The following is a 22,347-nucleotide window of genomic DNA, read 5'->3' as shown; positions in this document are numbered from 1 at the left end:
GAAAACAAGGAAGGGATAAGAAAGGATTCACAGGTATCTGGCTGAATCGGATCAATGTACATGAAGATACAGGAAGTTCAGGGTTTGGGAATATCCTTTTGAAAACCAATTGGCTGTCATTATCTTTTCAGGCCCCAAGCACAGTTAAGATGGTTTTCCCATCTATTTATAAAATAACTTTCCTTTTGGCCATTTCTACAAAGCAGCCAGCACATAACAGATGCAGAATAGATGCCTGTGCTTGACTGTGCATTATAAGTATATAACCTACAGTATTATTTACTTCTGCATTATTAGGGTTTGTGGTGGCAAAAATGCCTTTTTACAGCATTAAACTTGTTATTTTCATTTCAAGGTAACTGAAGAAATCTTAAAGCTGAAACGGAGACTATAAATTCCCAGGGTCTTCTGTCCTATGACTTATGACTTTATGACTACAAGTCCTATGACTCTACAAATTTGAATTACTGCTGCAGCATTGATGTACACATTTGCCTTTGATTTTTGTTCTAGCATTTCTTTTAATAGATTTTAAAAAATGACTTGTGGTGGATTTCAGTAATATTGTTTCATTATAATCAGTTCAGCAAACTGATTGTTAAGAACTGTTCTATGAATATTTTATGATGTATCTCTTTAGGAATTTCACCAAATTTAAATTAATTGATTGTCCATAATGTTTTTTCTGGTTTTTTCCCTGTGCGTGGAATTTCTGCCTTGTAAATTGTGTGCCTGTTTGCTGTTGATCAGTAGTGTTCATACATTAGGGTTTTGTGGTGGTTTGTAGTGAAAGAGTCAGCACACCATGGAAAAGTTGCACTACCATGACTCCGGAGAGAAGAGGTCTGCAGCTGTTCCATCATCCTGTTGTGGCCTCCCTTTGTCAAGAATTGTCACTTAATTACCTGCCTGCCTGCCTGCCTGCCTACCACCTGCTGAGAAAGACCATCTACTTGCAAGAGCAGACTCTGAGTTCTCTAGGTGCTGTTCAGCAGCTGGTAAACCAGCACTGACTTCACCTGCTCCCTTCTCTGAAAGGCATATAAGGGGCTGCCTGGGTGGTGGACCAACTAACAGCAGGGTCATCCTTTTTGGTGTTACTCCTTTAGTGCTTCTGTGGAGGGGTGAGGGCCAGTTACTCTGTTAGGAAGTGGAGAGGAGGGTTTCCTCCCGTTTTTATAGTAGCTTTGCCCTCTACACTACCCTACTAGCACCTAGAGAGTAAGTATTCAAAGAGCATGGGAAGTGTAGCAGCCACTACAACATTAATAGGTAGCTGCAGATATGGAATGGAGAGATAGAGCTATCTCAAAGGAGAGGGGAGAACCACAGAGTGCTGATTGGCAGCAGTTCCCCTGGACTGAAACTGTTGCAGCTTAAGGCCAAGTTGATAAATGGAAAAACAAATTTGATCCAGGATTTGATCTTGGATGAGCATGCTGATCAGGCTTGTATTATAGAGATCTGGCTGGATGAGGGTAAAGGAGTTAACCTCTCCCAGTTTTGTCCACCTGGGGTTTCTGTGGAGCAGCAGGCAAGGTCTGAGGGGCTTGGAGGCAGAATAGGGATTCTGTTGGTGTACCATTTATCACGCTGCTCAACATGGACCCACTACCTTGTGGGTATTAGATTCACTGGAACTCAGAGCCTCTGTAAGTGTGGGAGGCCAATTAAGAGGGTCTGCTTTAGGTGCCTTATGCATCCAAATAGATTCCTAATGGCTGTGGGGGAGTTTTCTCTTGCCTTGACAGGTGATTCTGTCAAAGCTGTGGTTGATTTCTGGAATACAGCTACTGGTCCATTTCTGAGCAGAATTCGAAGTGCTGGTTTTGACTTTAAAGCCCTATACAGCTTGGACCCAGACTATCTGAAAGATTTTATCTCCTCATGTAAGCCAGCACAAGTGTTAAGATCTGTAGAGGATGGCTTTCTTGCAGCTCCACCACACTTGTTGGCACAGTTGGTGAGGACTAGTGAAAGAGCCTTCTCTGTGGTTGCCCCCAAGTTCTGGAACTCCTTTCCACATGACATCTACTTGGCCCCCTCCCTTCCTCCTCTCTTTCTATTGACAGATGAAGATGGAGTTGTAGTATGTGTGTGTCATGTGGTGTGCTGTATTTTTATATCTTTAATCTTTAAATGAAATTACATTGGAAATGCGGTTGGCTCTCTATATCCATGAATTTTTTATCCACAGATTCAACCATGCACCACTTGAAAATAATGAAACAAATTATAAATTCCAAAAACACGTCTTGATTTTGCCATGGTCGCCTTAGTTGATGATCTCCGTCTGGGCATCAGCAGGGAAAGTGTGACCCTGCTGGTGCTCTTGGACCTCTCAGCGACCTTCAATACCACTGACCATGGTATCCTTCTGGAACATCTGGGAGAGTTGGGTATTGGGGGCACGGTCCTACCTCTCAGGCAGATTCCAGATGGTGTCGCTTGGGGACTGTTGTTCAGCCAAGAGGAAGCTCAAATCAGGCATTCCTCAAGGCACAATTCTGTCCCCAATGCTGTTCAACATTTACATGAAGCCGCTGGGCGAGATCATCCAGAGACATGGGGCAGGGTGTTATCAGTATGCTGATGACACCCAAATATATTTCTCTATGTCTCAGACTGATGTAATGACTAAGGATGGTATCTCTCCTCTGAATGCCTGTCTTAATGGGGTAATGGACTGGATGAAGGAAAACAAACTCAAATTGAACCCAAGTAAGATGGAGGTACTTGTAACAGGGACCCCTAATCCGGGAATGGAGTTATGCCAGCTAGTTCTGGATGTGGTCACACTTCCCCTGAAGGACTCTGTCCATAGTTTGGGGGTGTTCCTCGACTCGTCTCTTCAGCTGACAGCTTAGATGGACGATCAGGAGCACTTGCTATCAGCTTCGGCTGATATGCCAGCTGCGCCCCTTCCTGGAGCAGGGAGACCTAGAAACAGTAATACATGTGCTAGTAACCTCTCAACTTGACTTCTGTAACACGCTCTACATGGGGCTACCCTCGTGCCAAGTTCAGAAACTTCAATTGGTACAAAATATGGCAGCCAGGTTGGTCATGGGCACATCCATAACTACCCATATTACACCCGTTCTAAAATATCTCCCACTGGCTGCCTATCACTTTCTGGGGAAGGTACAAAGTGTTAGTTCTAACCTTTAAAGCCCTACATGGCTTGGGTCCTGCCTACTTGCAGGAGTGCCTACTTCCATACAATTCATCCTGCTCACTTCGGTCCTCTGGGGAGAATCTGTGACAAGCTAAGAAGACCAGACTTTCGACCCAGAGGACCTTCTCATCAGCTGCTCCCAGGCTCTGGAATGACCTCCCAGATGAGATCTGCCATATTACCACCTTGGAAACCTTTAAAAAGGCTATTAAGACAGATCTCTTCTGGCAGACGTTTCCAGACTAGGTTAGATCTATTAGACTTGCCTCCCCCCCATGATACCTCTATTGTTCTGATATCAGAATTGATTGATACCAGCCCCAGCCCCAGCCCCAGCCTCATTTCTTGCACTAATCTGCCCAAAATTTTAGTGTATTCCTATTGGACAGTTTTAAATTTGGATGTTTAATCTCTTTTTATGGGCTGATCACTGTTTTTATGATTGGGGGAGGGTTGGGAGTTTGGGTTTTTTCAATTGAAATTTTTAATTGTTTGATGTTTTAATTATACTGTTGGAATATGCTTTGATTCCTTTGTGAAAAAGCGGAATACAAATTATTATTATTATTATTATTATTTTATGTAAAGGATGCCTTTGTATTTAATGGGACTTGAGCATCCATTGATTTGGGTATCTGCAGAGGTTCTTGGGATGAAACCTCCATGGATTCCAAGGGCCCATTATATGTTTTAAGTGTTTTTAATTGTTTTAGCCATGGTTTTAATAATACTGTTATTTAATTCACTTTTAACTTTTATAATCCATGTTTAAAACTATTGTAAATTGCATTTGGTCCCATTTTGAGAGAAAGATGGGATATAAATGCAATAAATAAATAAATAAATACATGTTGTAAGTTGTAAGTTGCTTCAAATGTCTGAGAAAGGTTAAACCTTTGTTCTCCATAATGAGCATTAAGTGCAACTGTACAGACTGAGGTCCAATCCACACTGCAGAAATAATACAGTTTGACACTGCTTTAACTACTGTGGCTCAGTGTTAGGGAATTCTGGGAATTATAGTTTATTGTGGCACCAGAGCTTTCTGACAGATAAGGCTAAATGTCTCACAAAACTACCGTTCCCAGAATTCCCTAGCACTGAGCCAGAGCAATTAAAGAGGTGTCAAATGGGATTATTTCTGCAGTGTGGATTGGACTTCACTTCTACAAGGGAAATATAGGGGCTCTTCAGCAGGCAGGCTGGAGGCACCCGTTTTCCCTCCAGAGGGAGCCTGCAGCACCCAAATGGCGCAGGCTCCCTTCACTCCAAAAAGAACCCGCTAAAAGTAGGTTCTTTTGGTGTGCAGGGAGGACGTCATCAGTGCACCATTGGTGCACTGTGATGCATCCACAACGCAAGCGTGGTGCCCTGAGGTGTGGACGTGGCACCGTGCTTGCGTCGTGGATGTGCACCATGTATGGACAGCACATTAAGATGGCACCATCCATACGTTTTACGATTCTGGAGCGTGCGGATACTGCATGCTCCAGAACCCTAAAACTGGCCCAAGGACGGTGCTTCCCGCCCATCTGTCTCAGGCCATAGATAACTGGATGTTTGAACATTTCTCAGATGAAGCAAGAAATGAGAAAATGCTTTTGTTAACATTTTTGGAAAGTTTGAGTAACAAAAAATGTGGGTCCAATGCCTAAAGTCCTTACTGTGTATATCTGAGAGTTTGGGACCCTCTTCCTTCTGGTGAGTGATGCGTGAATTAGTAAAGAAGGGATTAGACAGGAATTTATTTCCCTTTACGTTTCATCAAAACTGAAATTATCAAAGAGAATATTTGTATTTTTATCTAGTGACTCCCAGCAATAATTGGTTTATACCTCAGACTTCTAAACTTGTCTGTTTCCTTTTCTAATTGCTTCAAATATGTATTTTGGTGAACCTTCATGTTCTTTTTATGCCTAAATGTCTCTGCCAGATTTGCTTTGTTTTGTTTGTGGTATTCTCTTCCAGTCATAAGCAATTACATAAATAGCAACTCCCTAAAAATTGCATTAATTTCCATATGCTCCAAGAATCCCTCTTCCATCAGTGTTTTCTCAGCTATCTCCCTTCTCACAATACCATTCTGTCCTGTACATCTTTCCTCCACTCCCTAAACCCTGATTAATCCATTAAAGTTCTCCCTCTGTTCAGCTAGTATATGAAAAAAACATTATTTCTGAGTAAAACATTTCGAGTCCTACCTGATTTTGGAAAAGTGACCAGAAATACATCACTATCTCTGATTTCAAAATCCTCCAGTGTCTCAATATATTCTGGTGTAGTCATCTCTCGGACAAAATAGCATCCTTTGTATTTGAACAGGTCTGATGGCTCCATTCGTAGTGCTGCTGAGAATATAATACAAAAAAGGACAATAGTTCTTTCAACTAGTTGGGTAGAATGAGAAACAAAACAGTAACATAAGAAAATATAGGCCCCAAACAGACAAGCTTGAAAGAGCAGTGCACAGCTGTGCTGCCACCAATTACACCGGGGCTGCAGCAGTCACCCCAAACTGGGCAACCACCATGGTCCTGAACCGGCCTGCCAGAAGCAGTGGGTTTTATCTGCTCTTTCTTGGCCTGGTTCTTCCTGGATGGTGTGGCGTCAGCATGGCTTCCAGCCGCATTCAGGATGTGCATCAGCTGAACGCTACGCCCCAAATGTAGCTGGAATCCATGTCATTTGGCCCATGTGTTTGGGGCCTTAATCAGTAAATCATGACAATACAAATAAAGCATCATTATCCCTGACAGAGAACCACCTCTAACAAATTTTCTTTCTACAACCTACAAGGTAAAGAAAGCTGCTTGAAACTGGAAATATGGGAGAAAATTCCATATATACAGTCCCCTAAATAATCTAAAATCAGTAACTAGAGAAATAGTCCATTAGCTTTTAAGACTGCATCTTCTATAATCGCTCACCATTATAGTTGACTGTTCTGAGTATTGAAGTTCAAGAGTTTCCTGCCTCATAATAAACAAGGGTGCTTTCATTAGGACTCTTCATATGGCACTACCTTTGTGGGGGGTTTTGTTCAGTGACTGCTGTTCTGAGTTCTGAGATGCAATGCCCAGGGAGATTGAAATGTTCTGCCACCAGTTTTTGTGTATTCTTGTTCCTAATGTCTGATTTATGTTCATTTACTCTCTGGCACAGGGACTGACCTGTTTGCCCAATAAGGGCATTGCTGACACAGTATAGCATAGATCACATTGGAATATGAGCATATGAAGTCCCCCCGAATAATGTGGGTGATACCATTAGGTCTTGTGTTGACATTTCCTGGATAAATGTGTGGACAGGCTTGGCATCTGGGTTTGTGGCAAGGCTGTACTGTGTCACCATCTGTTTCGTGTGCTGTCCTGTAGGTGAATATCTGTTTGAGGTTTGGAGGCTGTCTGTAGGCAAGTAAAGGTCTGCCATCAAGAGCTCTTGAAAGAGTGGCATTATTGTCCAGAATGGGTTATAATTAATTGATAATGAGCCTGAGTGGTCCCAGTTGGGAGCTGTATGTGACCACTAGTGGGGTTCTGTCATTTACCCTCTTCGATTTGTTCTGTAATAGATCAGTCCTGGATACACACCTTGCCTTGTTTTTTTGTTTTGTTTTGTTTTTTTTTTTTTTGTTTGTTTTTTTGGTGTGTGTTTTTTTATTTGATGTGGTGGGTACTGTAGTTTGAGGAATGCTTGCTGTAATCCCTTGAGTTTGGCATCCCTGTCTTGTGGGTCTGAGCAGATGTGATTGTATCAGAGGGCTTGGCTGTACCTATGGATCTAGTAGTGTGTTAAGGGTATAAGCTGGAAACATGTAAGTACATGTAGCAGTCTGTGGGTTTCCAATATAGTGTGGTGCTTATCTGTCCACTTTGTAGCTGTACTGTGTAGCTGTACTGTGGTGTCCAGAAAGTTAACTTGTTCAATAGATGGTTCCAGGCTGAATATGATGGTGGGATGGAAACTCTGGTGGAATGTCTTAGGTGAGTCTTCTCCATAAGTCCAAAGTATGAAGATATCAACAGTGTACCTCAGGTAGAAGAGCAGTTTCTGAGTGCAAGTATTAAGGAATTATTGTTCTAGGTTGGCCATGAAGATATTGGCATATTGTGGTGTCATGTGTGTGCCCATGGTAGTGCCATTAACTTGAAGGTATATGTTGTTATCAAAGGTGAAGTAATTGGGTGTGAGAACAAACTGGCAGACCTTAGTGGCTAGGTCGGACAGATTCCCATCTGGAATGATGTTCCTGATGGCTTGTAGTCCATCTTTGTGGGGGATGTTGGTGTACAGGAATTCCACATCCATAGTGGCTAAGATGATATTTCCTAGAAGGTTGTGGATAGATTGTATCTTCTGTAGGAGGTCCATGGTGTCCTTCACATATCTGGGATGTTGGTGGTATATGGTTTAAGGATATTGTCCATATATTTGGAGGCATTAACTGTAAGTGTTCCAATGCTGGAGATATAGGTCATGCAGGTTTGCTTATTTGTGTATTTTGGGTAATAGGTAGCATTACGGGGCTTCTGGAGTGTGTCAATAAGGATCACGGCCCCTGGGATGTGACAATAAGGATTTGGTTTTGTGCCTCATGGAAAATTCTGTGAGCAGCCTGTGTTATCAATTAGCACTGAATCCAACCATGTATTGGATTTTTATTGGATACAGTGATAATGTATGGAAAAATAATTTGTCCACACCTTGCAAATACAAACAAATATGCAAAATTAATAACAATCTTCTCACCAATGTTGAGCCCAGCACCTTAAGAAACAGCTCAGGGGACCCTGATTCTAGCACAGGGCTCTCAAGTAGCTGATAAGTCTGAGACTCTAAGTGGATGTGTGACTTTGTGAGACTCCATCTGAATCTAATCTTTTATGGATGTGAATTTTATAATTATCTTCCTAGGTGAAGTCTATCAGCAAATGTTTTGACTTTAATTAGCATTTTATTCTATTTTCAAGTATTTCATAATAGTATTCTTGTTGGATGCAAAATCTGAAAACCTGGTGATTCGTCTCAATTAGAGTAGATTCATATTCAGACATCTTCAAGTGTTTCAGGGGGAGTATTACATGTAGAGCTATAGATGTTTTTAATGCAAAAAAAAATGTTTTCTTCACAGAAAGTTTCCCTTTGGGGAGAAAATATCTATAAGGAATTCTTCGGATGAACTAAAATATTAGCTCTACTGTATCCCCCTGAATAGGACATGGAGCTGGATTGAGCCCTGAACCTGGATAGGAAAATCACAGAGACTTTGAGAGAGAGAGAGAGAGAGAATATGAGCATGTGTGCATGTTTTGGCCAAAGAAACCAGTCCCAACCACCCCATCGTCCAATTCAACTAGGAACTCATAGTGGCCAGGATGGATAACTTTATTTGAAAGCATCACACATTTATAGGGCTTTTAGCTCAAGCAAGCAAGCAATTACAAAGTACAGAGAGCAAAGTTTTGTTTTTTCCTGTCTATGCAGCTGTGATAAACTGGAGCCATTCCCGTTATCAAAGCCTTCTTCCTGGGTAACAAAGGATTAAGTGTGTTGAAGAAGCTCAGTTACATTACAGTGGTGATGAGATAGCAAATGCCCAATGATATGACTAGTTGAGCAGAAGCGCAAACCTTCAAGATGCTTCTTAGAGAGGCTTTAAAAGCTTGAGAGGCACTACTAAGAAGGAGCTTCTAACAAAGGAACACCTGAAACAAGGGGAACTCTGATTTGGGAAGGCTGATAGAAGCCGGGCTCCCAGCTATCCCATGAACATCAAAGAATACAAATCCTACCTGATCTATGAGTAGAATTAGGATAATGTATTAGATAGGAGATTATGGCATATCTAATACATTCTCCTAATTATTTTTTGTGCGAGCCATGCACAGAACGGGATTGGGATGAAACGGGGAACAACAGGTGTTATTGTTCAGTAAATTACTGCTGCACTGCTGCCTGACTATCGCCTGTCCCCCAGGCGTGCTCTGCCGGCTGATTTTGGTGGTACAGTAGGCGATGGTCAGGAGGCAGTGCAGCAGCAATTTACTGTGCGATAATACCCATTTTTTCTCCATTTCAGCCCAATCCTGTCCCTTGCATGGCTCAGACAAAAATGACCAGGCGAGAATCTCCTTAGTCATGTCAAGTCTTTTTCTTTTCTTTTCTTTTCTTTTTCTTTTTTCTGTTTTGTTTTGTTTTGTTATTTCTCCTGATTTGTCTGAAGTGATCTGATCTGATCTGAACCTTGTAATTTCTAATATGTGCCTGGAGGAAAAGATGTTTCTCCATGTAAAAAGATATGATGTTATTATGAAGATTATTTAGAATAAAGCCTCTTTCTTTAAAAGTACTCTATCTCTCTCACACTCCTTTTCACATGCCTTGGCTCGGCCTTGCTCTTCCCCAGAATTGTGAAAGAGGAACTGTCTCTGCAAGGGAAGTGCCAGTGGAATTCCTGCAGTGCCCCATTGTGTTGCTAAAGGGGGACTAATCAAATCAATGGATGGTGAGGGCAAGTTAATTACATAAAAAAGTGGTCTCAAGGGTTCCTATCCAGCTGGAGCCAGAGCAGGAGGGGGAACCAGAGAACATTCATAGCAACAGTTTCTGGAACAGGTTCTTCTTGGCTGACACAAGCCTTATCAGATGGAGTGTGGAACTGGGGGTCTTCCGCACTGGGTGTTTCGAATTCACGTTTTTCGCACAATACCATCAACCAGCATTCGAATGGCCCAATCCACACTCACGTGAATGTGCGAGCTGCCGAACGGAATGCGTACTGGCTCCTCTTTTTGGAGCGTGTTGGCCAGTGCGCTGATAAGGGGATTGGCGATATCCTGGATTGGGCTCGTTTCGATCTCAGTGCGAATGGGTCTGGTGTGACTACCCAGTCCTGAATTCCATCGCAAGACCCCCAGATTCCAATTTTTACTTCCGGTGGGTCTTTCCTCTTGCCGGTTCCAGGGAAGCGGGGGGGGCGGTTCCAGCGGCCTCCTCCTCCTCCTCCCGGCTTGAGAGCATCCCTGCTGCATCCCAGGCAGGGAAGAGCGGCGGGGGCCGCTGGAATCGTGGTTCCAGCAGCCTCCTCCTCCTCTCCCGGCTTGAGAGCATCCCTGGCTGCATCCCAGGCAGGGAAGGGTGCGGGGTCGCTGGAATCGCGGTTCCAGCAGCCTCCTCCTCCTCCCCCCGCTTGGGAGCCAGCCTAGGCTGCCTTCAAGCCGGGAGGAGGAGGAGAGGCCATTGGAACGGCGGCGATCGCCGCGATTCTAGCGGCCCCGGCCTGTTCCCTGCCTGGGATGCAGCCCAGGCTGGCTCCCAAGCCAGGAGGAGGAGAGGAGGCTGCTGGAACCGCGATTCCGCTTGCCCCCACCCTCTTCCCTGCCTGGAAGGGCAAGGCATTTGCTCCCCTCACCGGAGGGGAGGGGGAGGAGGAAAGAGCCCTGGGCAGAAGGGAGCAAGGGAAGGCATTCTTATGAGCCTCTTTTCCCTGCATCCCCTGCCCAAGCCCTCTGGTCGCTGGGCATCCTTCCCTTGCAGGAGGAAAAAATCAGGTCAGAGACGGAGCATGTCAGGCAACCACCCCCCCCCCCTTTTCAAATTCAAACAATTTTTTTGAGCGCACATGCGCATGGTTTATATTCCAGAATGTATTTTTCATTTTTAACCATTTTTTTGAGCGCACATGCGCATGGTTTATATCCAGAGGCAGATGGAGCCAGGCTTGCACTTGCTTTCTGCAGAGGGAGAAGCTACAAATGTTGCAAACAATCAATGTTACATTTTTACCAATTTTTTTTGAGCAACTATGCGAATGATTTGTCTTCTTGAGCAGATACAGCAAGGGAAGCAAAGGGAAAGCTAATGTTACTTTTAAAAGCAAAAAAAAAAAAAAAACCAAGCAGGAAGTGTAGAGAGGAAACAGTAACGGGCACGTTGTATCGCGAATGTTAATGTGCATGAGCTGCTCTCCAGCTGTTTACCGGGCTTGTCATGAGGGACCTCCCCTTTCACCCCAAGCGTTTAAGTCGCAACCCATCAGGGCGCCACTGAGCATGTGCGAGGCGGCGATACTAATCGGCCAACCTCATGTTGAGCACCATTTTGACAAAACATTCTGCACTGAATGCACTTCGCGCGAATGCAGATTGGCCAATTTGAATCATGCCAATGCGGAGGGACTCCCAGGTATGACAGTACTTTGCGAAATAACGTGAATTCGAATCGCCCAGTGCAGAAGACCCCCAGTTCCACACTCATCTGATAAGGGCTACAGAATGCAGCAATAAACTTGTCATCTTTTTCTCTAGGACTGGGTGAGGTGACTCTAACTGTATTTTATGGTTTTATTTATTTATAACCCTGGATACACAGTATTTGCAGTTTCAGCAATTAGCAGTTTCACAGAAGCTGCAACAACTCTAGAGGGGTTGCAGGTTATATAGTTACAAATATAAGTAGCCTTTAGTATATCCATTAAGGGGGGCCTAAAAAATAGGGCAACCAAAGCATATTTGGGTCTATTCAGGATTTTTCTGTTATACATAGTTTTGCCAGGTCAGAGATTATTATGGGAGAGCATTGGATATAAAACAACAGAGGATTAAGGAAACAACAATAAAGCACAGGAACCCAAACAGTAATAACTTAACTGTCCCCATCCTCAAGTGACACAGGAAAAGTGATTGTTGTTGTCTTCCTTGGTATTAACATTATGGTATGTAAGCCATCTATCCTAGGCTCAATCAATTGGGAATTAGAGAGATTGAAGCAACATATTTTTTTAAATTCTGAGCATCTATGATTCTTCATGGATAATATCCATGACAGCTTAATTTTCTAGGGTTGCTACTTGGATTTGAGCTATTTGTTGATTAATTTAATCTAAAGCTTGAGAGATGAGATTGAAACCTTTACTGCTGCACAAGCAATCCTGTTTATGGTGATTCCATTTCCTACTGCCAGGGCTGGCACTCCTAGTAAGGATAAAGGTAGTAAGGATACCATCTTGAGGGGAGAGAAGCAGGCAAGAAACAACAGGCCTCTGCCGCAAAAGAGCCCTCTCCCGACCACCACTGAGGGAGAGAGCAGGCAAGAACAACAGGCCTCTGCCTGCCAGAAGAGCCCTCCCCCGACCACCATCTTGAGGGGAGAGAAGCAGCAAGAAACAACAGGCCTCTGCCTGCCAAGAAGAAGAGCCTCCTCCCAACCACCATCTTGAGGGGAAGAAGCAAGGTTTTTTTTTTTTTTTTTTTGTTACTTGCTTGGTTGTATATGCATATGATGCTGTAAACTGCTTTGATCGTAGGAAAAGGCGTATACAAATAAAACTATTATTATTATATATTATATAAAGGATATACCTCTACTTGATTTAAAATGTTTACATGACTCTGAAACCTAGCAGTGAATCTTTAAGAGAGGTGTATCTTTTTGTATGATGGTGACCAGGGAATATAAGCCTTTGCTAGGAGAAGCATTGTCACTGTGGCAAGAGCTCATTGTGCTTCTGTAGCATTTTGGGGGATAATTAAAGGCCACATATCTGCACATGAATCACCTGTCAGGTAACTTTACATAACTATACATAGATAGTGGTTGTAGTTCTGTATAATTTAAAGGCCTTCTCGGCTTAGTTAAATTTAAACAATTTTTCTTGCATCCTTGTAGTATGCACAAGTACCGTAGTCAAGTCACATACCTACATGGAAATTACAACACAACCTGTTTTCCTTACAGGTTTTAATATTTCCCCAACAGTAAGTGGCATAGTGGTTTAAGTGTTAGATTACAACTCTGGAGCCAGCGTTTGATTCCCTCTCAGTCATGAAACCCAGTGGGTGACTTTGAGCAAGTCACATGTCTCAGCATCGGGGGAGGCAATGGCATACCTCCTCTGACAAATTTTACCAAGAAAATCCCATGATAGACTTGCTTTAGAGTACACCATAAATTACTCCATAAATGACTTTGATTGAAGGCACACAATAACAACAACAAAAACAACTACAACAACAACAACCAATGGTAAGCATTAGCCTATTTGGAAGTGTCATTGGTAACAGCAAAGATATCAGTATCGATATCATGTATACGGGCATTTCTGGTCTGGAAACCACTGGGCCTGGATTCCTCTCTAATGCACTCACTACACATTGTCTCTGTGTTAACGGCCTTCAAACCAACCTCAACATGTGGTAATCTTATCAATGAGACATCTGCAAGACATCCTGTCTTCAACAGCCCTGTTTATGTCTTGCAGATTGAGGATGGGGTCTCCTTTATTGAATATATTCAACCCATTTGCAGTCTTCCCTTTTCCTGCTGCCTTCTATCTTACCTAGCATTATTGTTTTCAAGTGAGTTATGCCTTCTCATGATTGTCCAAAATACCTCAGCCTCTATCTATTCAAGTGTTGTGAGATTATTTTGTGTATGAATATAGATGCTTTCCTGTGCAAAAAAAAACTGCACAAAAAGATTCCTTTGTTACAAAAAATTTTTTTTTTATTCTGCACAGATTGTTTTTTCTGGAGCACTTCAAGATGTTTGAATACTAGCACAATACTATGTAATAGTCTCACTGCCCTGTTAATCATCTCCAGGGCTTTCCAACTGACAGGAACATTTTTTGACCTGGAAATGTATAATGGTGAATATTATTTCATCTCATATAGTGTATACATCTTGAATGTTAAAATGTGAATAGCGATGGACCAGTGTTCAGACCAACAGCTAAGTACGTAAATATTCAAGCTGACAATCCTGTAAGTAAAGCATACACACCATAATTTCAATATTTATTGTACACTCATATCATGTTTTTTCCTTAAGGGAGCACAAAGTATACTTGTTCTGACACCAAAAGAAAAAATAGTATTTCATATGACATGATTTCCATCATCCAATACATTGGAATGCTTCTGCTTGCAGCCACTGCCACAAAAACTAGATTTGCATATATTTGATTCACGAAACTACTTGATGCAGAACTTACCTTCTGACATTACTAGAGTTGACAAGGTTATGTTGCTGCTGCTGCTGCTTGTGGCTATTCAGTTTAATTGCCAAGGCAGATCTTGTAGCCCTTTTAAAAAGCCTGTTACACAACAGATTCTTAGGTAATTTATCTTTCTGTAAAGCATCCAAATACTTAAATGAAAGGCTGACCCTAGTAAATCATTACATAAGTTGCTACTCATACACAGTCTAGCTCCTGTTTAGTAACAAAAAGAGAACAGTAAGCAGGGAAAGTCAAGAGTTAGAATAGGGGGGGAAATGAAGAGAATGGAGAACTGGATACTTCCAAACAACTACTCAGTGCTTGCACTTTTTGTTTCAAAGTCTCTAGTTACATTAACTCTGGCCCGGTACAGACTAGGAGAGGCCGTCCTTTCCTCCTCCAGATCATCGCTGCAGCAACTGCACAGCCGCGACAGTGATCCACAGTAAAAAGGAGCTCCGAAATGGAGCTCCTTGCTGTGATGCCGCAAGGCACCGTTTGTGCCCTGGACATTGCGGTGACATCACTGACGTGCCACACTGTTTGGATGCAGTGCGTGCATCACGTCGTCGTACAACACGCCATGTGGATAGCACTACGTAACAACAGTGCTGACCAGACGAACTAGACTCAGGAGCGTGCGGCCGCAACACGCCCGAGCCTAGTTTTTGTCCCAGGGCCACCACAGGTGCCCATTTGTATTGGGCCTGTGTTTACTATATTTAGTACTAGCAGTACCCAGGCATGTGTTGCTGTAGCTCAGTCCAGTTAAATGTAAAAGAAAGAAAAGAGAAAGTGCACGTTTCCCCAAGGTCTCCTATGGGGCAAGCATTCCCCAATGTCTCTCATAGGCAAGCATTCCCGCTGTCCTCCTATGGACAAGCATTCCCCTATGTCTCCAAGGTCAAGCATCTCCCAATGTCTCACTATGGGCAAGCATTCCGCAGTGCTCCTTATGGGCAAGCATCCCCCAATGTCTCCCATGGGCAACATTCCCAGTCTCCCTACGGGCAAGCATTCCCCTATGTTCCCTACGGGCAAGCATTCCCCTATGTCCTATGGGCAAGCATTCCCAATGTCTCACTAGGGCAAGCATCCTGCAGTGTCTCCTATGGGCAAGCATCCAATGTCTCCCTATGGCAAGCATGCCCCATGTCTCCCTATGGGCAAGCATTTCCCAATGTCTCCCTATGGGTAAGCATCCCCCAATGTCTCCTTATGGGCAAGCATCCCCCAATGTCTCCCTATGGGCAAGCATTCCCCAATGTCTCACTATGGGCAAGCATTCCCCAGCGTCTCCTTATGGGCACACATCCCCCAATATTTCCCTATGGGCAAGCATTCCTGAAAAAATTGAAATGGAATCGTAAAATTGGAAATTTGGAAATTGTAAATGGATCCTAAATCAGAAACACTGAAATGAAAACGTAAAATATTTAGTATAGCATGTGTTGCTTTTACATGCAACAGATGGCACTGTTTTTTTAAAAAAGCATATTTTTACCTGTCACAGGTGTGACAACCGTATAATAGTAGGTATATAAAAACATGGTAGGTATATAAAAACATGTGTGTATTCAAATGCAACATTGTTTCAAAATTTCAAAGTAATCAGTGAAGAACTTTCGGAGATTTAAAATTTTGAACAAACGAACATTTACATTTTTATTTCTATAGCTAATGTGGTTCAAATTGAATGGTCAGTCAATAAAGCAATCCACGAAAGCTTCAGATCAGCCAATAGCCTTTCTGAAATTCTGTTGTTTTTATTGCATAAAATCTTGGATCTTTAAGTACAGTGCACCCACGTCATACCCGGGCGCACTTTATGCAGCTTTCAGCATACACTGAAATTTGCGCAGGGAGGAAGGGGTGGCGTGTCCCATAGGGATGAATGGGGTGTGCACCTATGGTGCACGCAAGTCACCGCACCGCTACATGCACGAGCCCCATTCATTTAAATGGGGCTTGAGCATACGCATTATTTTTTTATGCGGGGGAGTCCGGAACGGATCCTCCACATAAACAAAGGGCACACTGTACACCATTCTGAAATCTTCTTTGAGACGAAGCCTCCATTTTTAAATTAGTTAAACTGATACATTTACACAGACAATGCATAATAACCCACTGCTTTTTGCTTCTGGTTCACATATGGTTTAATCTCTGCATTTGTCCAGAGACACTTTCGGTACTAGGTGGGGAAAGGAGAACAGAACTGTGCAGCAAACTCTGCTTTCACTCTATTCTATATTGGTGTGGGCAACTATTTGAGGCTGGGGGGCTGGTTAGCAATTAGCACCCACAATGTAAGGCTGCTAGTGTGAAAAATGTGTTTGTTACCTGGTGATGTGACAATTGTTATATTATATTTATGTCTTATCTTTTTCATAGTTGGGTATTCAAGGCAGCTTAACAAAGGTAAAACAAATATTATAGCATAGAAATGTTTAAAATGCAATTAAACTATTGAAAACTTGACAAATAAAAATTGACAAGATCTCCTGAAATTCCCTCTCCTATGCACCTATTAAGGGTTAAGCACTTGTTTCCATTGTTGACTTCTATTTAGCATTTTATTTTCATTTTCAGTGTGTCACTGTATGATAGTGTTTTTGTTCAATACAAAAGTTGAAACTCTGGTGGTTAGAGCAGGCTTATGTTCAAAAACACCCAAGGGTTCTAAGGTGTGTATTCAGTGCATAAATATGTGTGCTTTTCTGTGAATTTTTTTTTCTACACAGAAAGGTTGCTTTGGTGGAGAAAAAGATCTGTATTTCTGCACAGATTCATTTCCTGGAGCACTTTAAGATGTTCTAGTATTCACAGAATATTATGTAAAAGTCTCACTGCTCTGCTTTTCATCTGTACAGGGCTTTGTGATGGTAAGGAAGCAACCTGGAAATGAATAACAAAGAATATTCTCTATTCTCATATAGCTGAAACATCTTGAATATTACTTGTGAATGATGAAAGACTAGTTGCCATAGGCCAGGAGTCAGCGCCTCCAGGTGAAATGGAACCTGAAAGGGGACATGCAAAAGCAAGCACACCAGAAGCATGTCAGGCCATGCAGGAGGAGGACATGAATGAGAACAAGCTGGTTCCAACTTTTTGAAGGAGGGATCGGTGATAGTCCAGCCCCAGAAACAACATGTGTGTTTCATTGTCCCTTACCTGTGTGATCTGCACCTTGGTTTTCCTCCTTTGCTGTCTACCTGGACTCCTTGACCTTTGCCTATCTGTCTGCAGTTTCCAGGATTCACGATTCTTCGAATGATGTTTCTGCTACACCCTACTGGACAGGCAAGCTTTCTGGAACAGTAAAACTGTCTCAGTTTGTCTGTCTTTGGCCAGTTCTGCAGCCTGTTGCCTAGCAATGGCGTGGGCTCATTTTCTGGCCTTTTTTAACCCTTGTTTGCCTGGAATCAACCCGCATAGCTCCCAGCTGCCATGTAGCCAGCTGCAGCTCCTGAAAAGCTGTTGGCAGAAGGAAACCAGATGGTTCAACAAGTTGTCCACTACTCAGCTGCTGGTTGCAGCTGTTGCAATCCTGACACTTCCATGGCAAAAGTGCCTGTTTGCCTGCCCTGAGAAGCCAGATAAATCTCTAGCAAACTTTCTAGCTTGTTTATGAGCCTGCAGGATGAGGACTTTCCAAAAGACTTACATAATATGGGGTTTGTTCTCAGTCTGCTTTCTGGAAGTGCAGCCAAATGCAACAATGGAGGCCCCTGCTGGACAATTTTGCTGTATTTATCCAACAACTCCAAGCCATGCATATAGACCTGGTCAAGGCCCAGACTGCTAAACACCACTTATGGGAGCTAAAACAGGGGAGATGGTCAGTGGCAGAGTATTCCAGTGATTTCAGGCTGCTGGCACAAGAACTGGCCTGCTATCAGGCTGATTTAGTGGATCAGTTTCAGGAGGGGCTGTTGCACCTAAATCTTGATGAATTGGCCTGCACAGAGCGCCCTAGGGACATGGATTGCCTGATTCACATGTGTCTCAAAATCAATGGATGCTTACAAAGGCCGGGACTGGAACCAGCTGGCTGAAGTCCATCCACAGTGTGTGTGTGTGTGGGGGGGGGGGTTATTATTCAAAATGCTGCGAAACGCCAGTCTGTGGAGTTTTTGCAGATGTGAGGTGTCAGGCCACATCTGATACTGCAGAGAAAACACAGGGAGGCAAAGGTCACCAGGTAGCCACATGGTACCACCACCCAGCAGGGAAAGGAACCCATCCAGTTTATGGAGGGTACAAAACTGGGCCTGGCTGGTATTGCTTATGCCTGGATGCCACACATCATTCCCTCCAAACACCTGGTGGTGCCTGTCACACTGACACAACTGCCATGTGTTATCAAGTATGGTTTTATATAAAATTTTGGATACCATGCGGTCAGAAGCTATGACCCCTGACTGACCCCACAGCAAGCCACCATTAACCTAAGAGCGAGGAAACCACGTAGCCAGCTGCTTTGCCAAGGCATGGTCTCAGCAAAAAGGTAAATTTAAACCTTTCAGAGGAAGTTTTGGGAGTTGCAAAACCAGATTCGCAGAGACCTCTACGAGAAAGACAATAGATGTGGCTTCCTTCTTAATGAGCCAGTGATTAACTTAATGGCTCAGCCATCAAGGTATCTGCTCTCCTGAAAAGTGTCAGACCTCTTGCATTGTGTAACCATTGTGTAGCTTTCGGCTTAGACAAAACCAAGTAATCAAAGCCTTTGTCTCGCAGGCAGCCATCACCTGAGGGCCTGTTTAGCCCTATATAAGGTCCGAGTTTTCAGCCCTTCAATGGGCTTGTTGAGCATTCCGAGCCTGAGATTCCAAGAGCATCTTGCTCTGCTGAAATCACTTGGGCGAAGCCAAGCTCACCGTCACCGGGCCTTTTGGTTAGCTTTGCCTGCCGGAACTCAGCTCTTAAGCCACCGCGGCCGCACTTTCCTTTCCCATTCCCGTGGCCGTGATCCACTATCCATCCTACATCTCATCTGACTCCTTGGAGAAGACGTCTAAGGTAATATTCCCAATGGTGCCTCTCTCTTTCTTTCTTTACTCCCCGAACTCCCCCCTCCCTTGCTATAGCATTGAATGTGTGTGTGCGTGTGTGATCCCTTTTGTTGTGTGGCTCCAATAAATGTTCATAGTTTAATTGCACCTCATTGGTATTCAAGTCTCTTTCTCTTGGGGGTGGACTAGGAGACCTCTGGTATACACATAGGGACACGATCCCGTGCGTGCGTTGTTAGGACAAGCCTCTCATATTTGAGCTAATTAAAATTCCCCTAATTTGATCTTTCCTAACACGTACAAACATGATCATGATAGACTCAAGGGCTACTGCCAATTTCTTGCACATAGCCTTTGCAGACCAGCAAGAGATTCCCTGAATCCCCTCCACCCTCCTCTAGTGGCAGAACCCTTGATGGTCAGCCATTGGTTGTCAGGCCTGTAATTTGGGCAACATATAAGCTGCAGTTGCAGGTGGGGATGCATGGAAAGGAGGCTGAGTTCTAATTGGCTTCTGCATCTTGGTACCCCATTATTTGGGGGCCTTGTGTGATTGGAGGCCCATGATTTCCACACCAGCTGGTCTCAAAGGGAAATTGGGGCACCTTACTGCAAGGAGCATGTCTCTCACTGGCAACTCTGGCAGCTGATGTGGAGGCAGGTACACTCACAGGACTGCCCAGAAAATACACAGCATTCACTGATATGTTCAGTGAGGCAGAGGCAGAGGGATTGCCACCTCATCAGCCTAACAATTAGCCCATTGGCCAAGATTCTAGTGGCTGCAGGGACTATGGGAGCATTGCTTCTTCACCAAGCTCACTAAGTGTGGATTCACCATGTGTACCATAGACTTCTTGGGTCACCACATCGCAGCCACTGGTATAGCCAGGGACCTCAGCAAAATGGAGGCTATTGTGTTCTGGCAGTCTGCCTGCAACACCACAGATGTGCAGTACCTATTGGGTTTTGTGAATTACTACCATTCTTTCCTCCCTCAGATGACAGTGCCCTGACTGCTGTTCTGCAGAAGAAGGTAACCTTTTCATAGGATGCAAAGGCCCAGGAAGCTTTGACACTTTGAAGGCCATGTTTGCCTATCAGCTCATTCTTTGGCAACATGAGACAGCATGTCCATTTCAGCAAGCTTCAAGGAGTTAGTATTGCCTAGCCTGTCTTCCATATCTGATACTTCTTTCTCCCCTCTCAGCAGGTCTCCATGCCCCCTTCAGCATCCCTTCTAATTGAACTAACTCAGCCTCAAATGGGCAGTCAGGGGCAATCATGTAAGCATGTCTTTTTAAAGGTTCATGGCCCTTGATTACCCATTTGAGATCAATTTAATTCAACCATCATCCAAAGGGAGAGAAAGCTCCCTCAGGCCTAGCCTGGAAAAGAAGAATTGCCCCAAATGCCCCCAACAAATCCACTCTGGATTTTTGGGAGGAATATTATGATGCCATACTGCCGCAGAAAAGCTGTCATCACTGCCATGACCTTCATGAAAACATGAGGGCTCATGCTGAGGGGTAGGGCTCAGAAAGAATGCTCCTTCTTCCCCACCAGGAAGCTGAGGAACCTCCAATGGGGTCCCCAAATTGAAATGTGATTCTTCAGATCCTGGGTGGTGAACCAGTTATCATCCAGCATCAAGGAGAGTATCAAAACTGAAAGTCACCATCCTGAAAGTATATTGACAGATATAGTGGCTTATGCCTCAAAGGTGTAAGATGGGATGCAATCCCCTGTCCTTCTTGGTGACAATGAATTAGCAGAAGGAAAAGCTTCAGTGGTAGTGAGAGACAGGAACAGGTTTAACTGCCCCTTTTTTCAAGAGGGAATAGTATGGTGGAGAGATGCTTAGGCCTTATGACAGCTGTAAGGGGATATACTTGGAACCTGATGGCATAGCCTCTTTGAATAATATCAAGGACCCAGGAGTCTGAGGTGAAAGAAGCCCAAGAAGTGTGGTATTTCTCATGGCAATTTTGGAATGGAGGTGTATGCATTGATGAAACAGTAGAAGCACAGTGATGGCAGTTTGTGGATGGTAGAGAGGCAATGGAGCTGTTGTCCAAAGGGGAAAGAAAGCCAACATTTGAAAGTCTCACCTTGCATTTCATGGATTACCCAGACTTGTGCTTTGATACAGAGGAGGCCTACTGATCCACAGAATAACGTAGTAAATTACCCATAAGTTCTTTTTTTTTTCTTAGAAGGATTTCTAAATTGTTTTCTACCTAACAGAACTAAAAATAGGTGGATGGGTATACAAAGTAAAAAAAAAAAACAGTAAGGAAACAAGACATACAAACTAAGGATAATTATAAAAACCCTAAAACATATTGCAATTTTGAATGGCTGTCTCTAGCTCAAGAAGAATGCAGTGCACCTGATGTACCTTAGAGGGGATTTCCACAAGCAGGAAAAACCGTCTCCTGTATCCAGTAAGCCAGATGCAAGTATTGTTTCATTCACACACCCCTCTATGCACAACTTTGGCACCCCTGTTTGTTGGATGCCTTACATTCTGTGCATGTTGGGCAGTACCACCTCCTCTCAGTCACCCACTAGCATTTGACCATCTTCTCCAAACCCATCCCACAACCTCCTTTGTTAATCTTTCTTAATAGTACAAAACTATTGTGAGCTTCAACCATCCTGTCTTTCTCCCTAGAAACACCGACTACTCGTTTATATTCTTCCTTGGTGATGTCCCTGTTTCTGTTCCTTACACAAGCATTTTAAAATCTCAACCCATCCAAAAACTCTTTATTCCTCCATCCTGCCATGATTAGATGCCTTTCACACTGCTATCTCAATGGAATTTTTGTAACTTCACTTTCAGTATATCACTTTTAAGAAACCCCTATTCACTTAAATTCAAAATATGTCCAAAATAGGTTTTCTTGGCAGTCAAAGTGCATGTCTGTTCCTTTGCATTAAAACACACTTCAAATACTTCAGAAACACATTATGACAATTTGTTCTGTCATTTAATCATGCAGGTTTATGATGATTCCTCTTTTTTCACTGAAGTTTTTCAGGGTAAGTAAAATTAAACAGAATGTTATGGATTGTAACAAGCTAGAAAATGTAAATTCAAGCTGCTCCAATTGCCTGAATGCAGATGAGGTGGGATATAAATA

The 22,347-nt window shown here is 43.3% G+C and overlaps 1 pseudogene; it reads right to left on the bottom strand.

Annotated features, from left to right (window-relative positions):
- Positions 1 to 22,347, bottom strand: part of LOC121919094 — a 46,787-nt pseudogene that overhangs the window by 9,331 nt on the left and 15,109 nt on the right.

Source organism: Sceloporus undulatus, chromosome 1 (genome assembly GCF_019175285.1).
Source record: "Sceloporus undulatus isolate JIND9_A2432 ecotype Alabama chromosome 1, SceUnd_v1.1, whole genome shotgun sequence".
Classification (NCBI taxonomy): Eukaryota; Metazoa; Chordata; class Lepidosauria; order Squamata; family Phrynosomatidae; genus Sceloporus; species Sceloporus undulatus.
The sequence above is the reverse complement of the archived record's forward strand: the minus strand, read 5'-3'. Positions and strand labels throughout refer to the sequence as shown.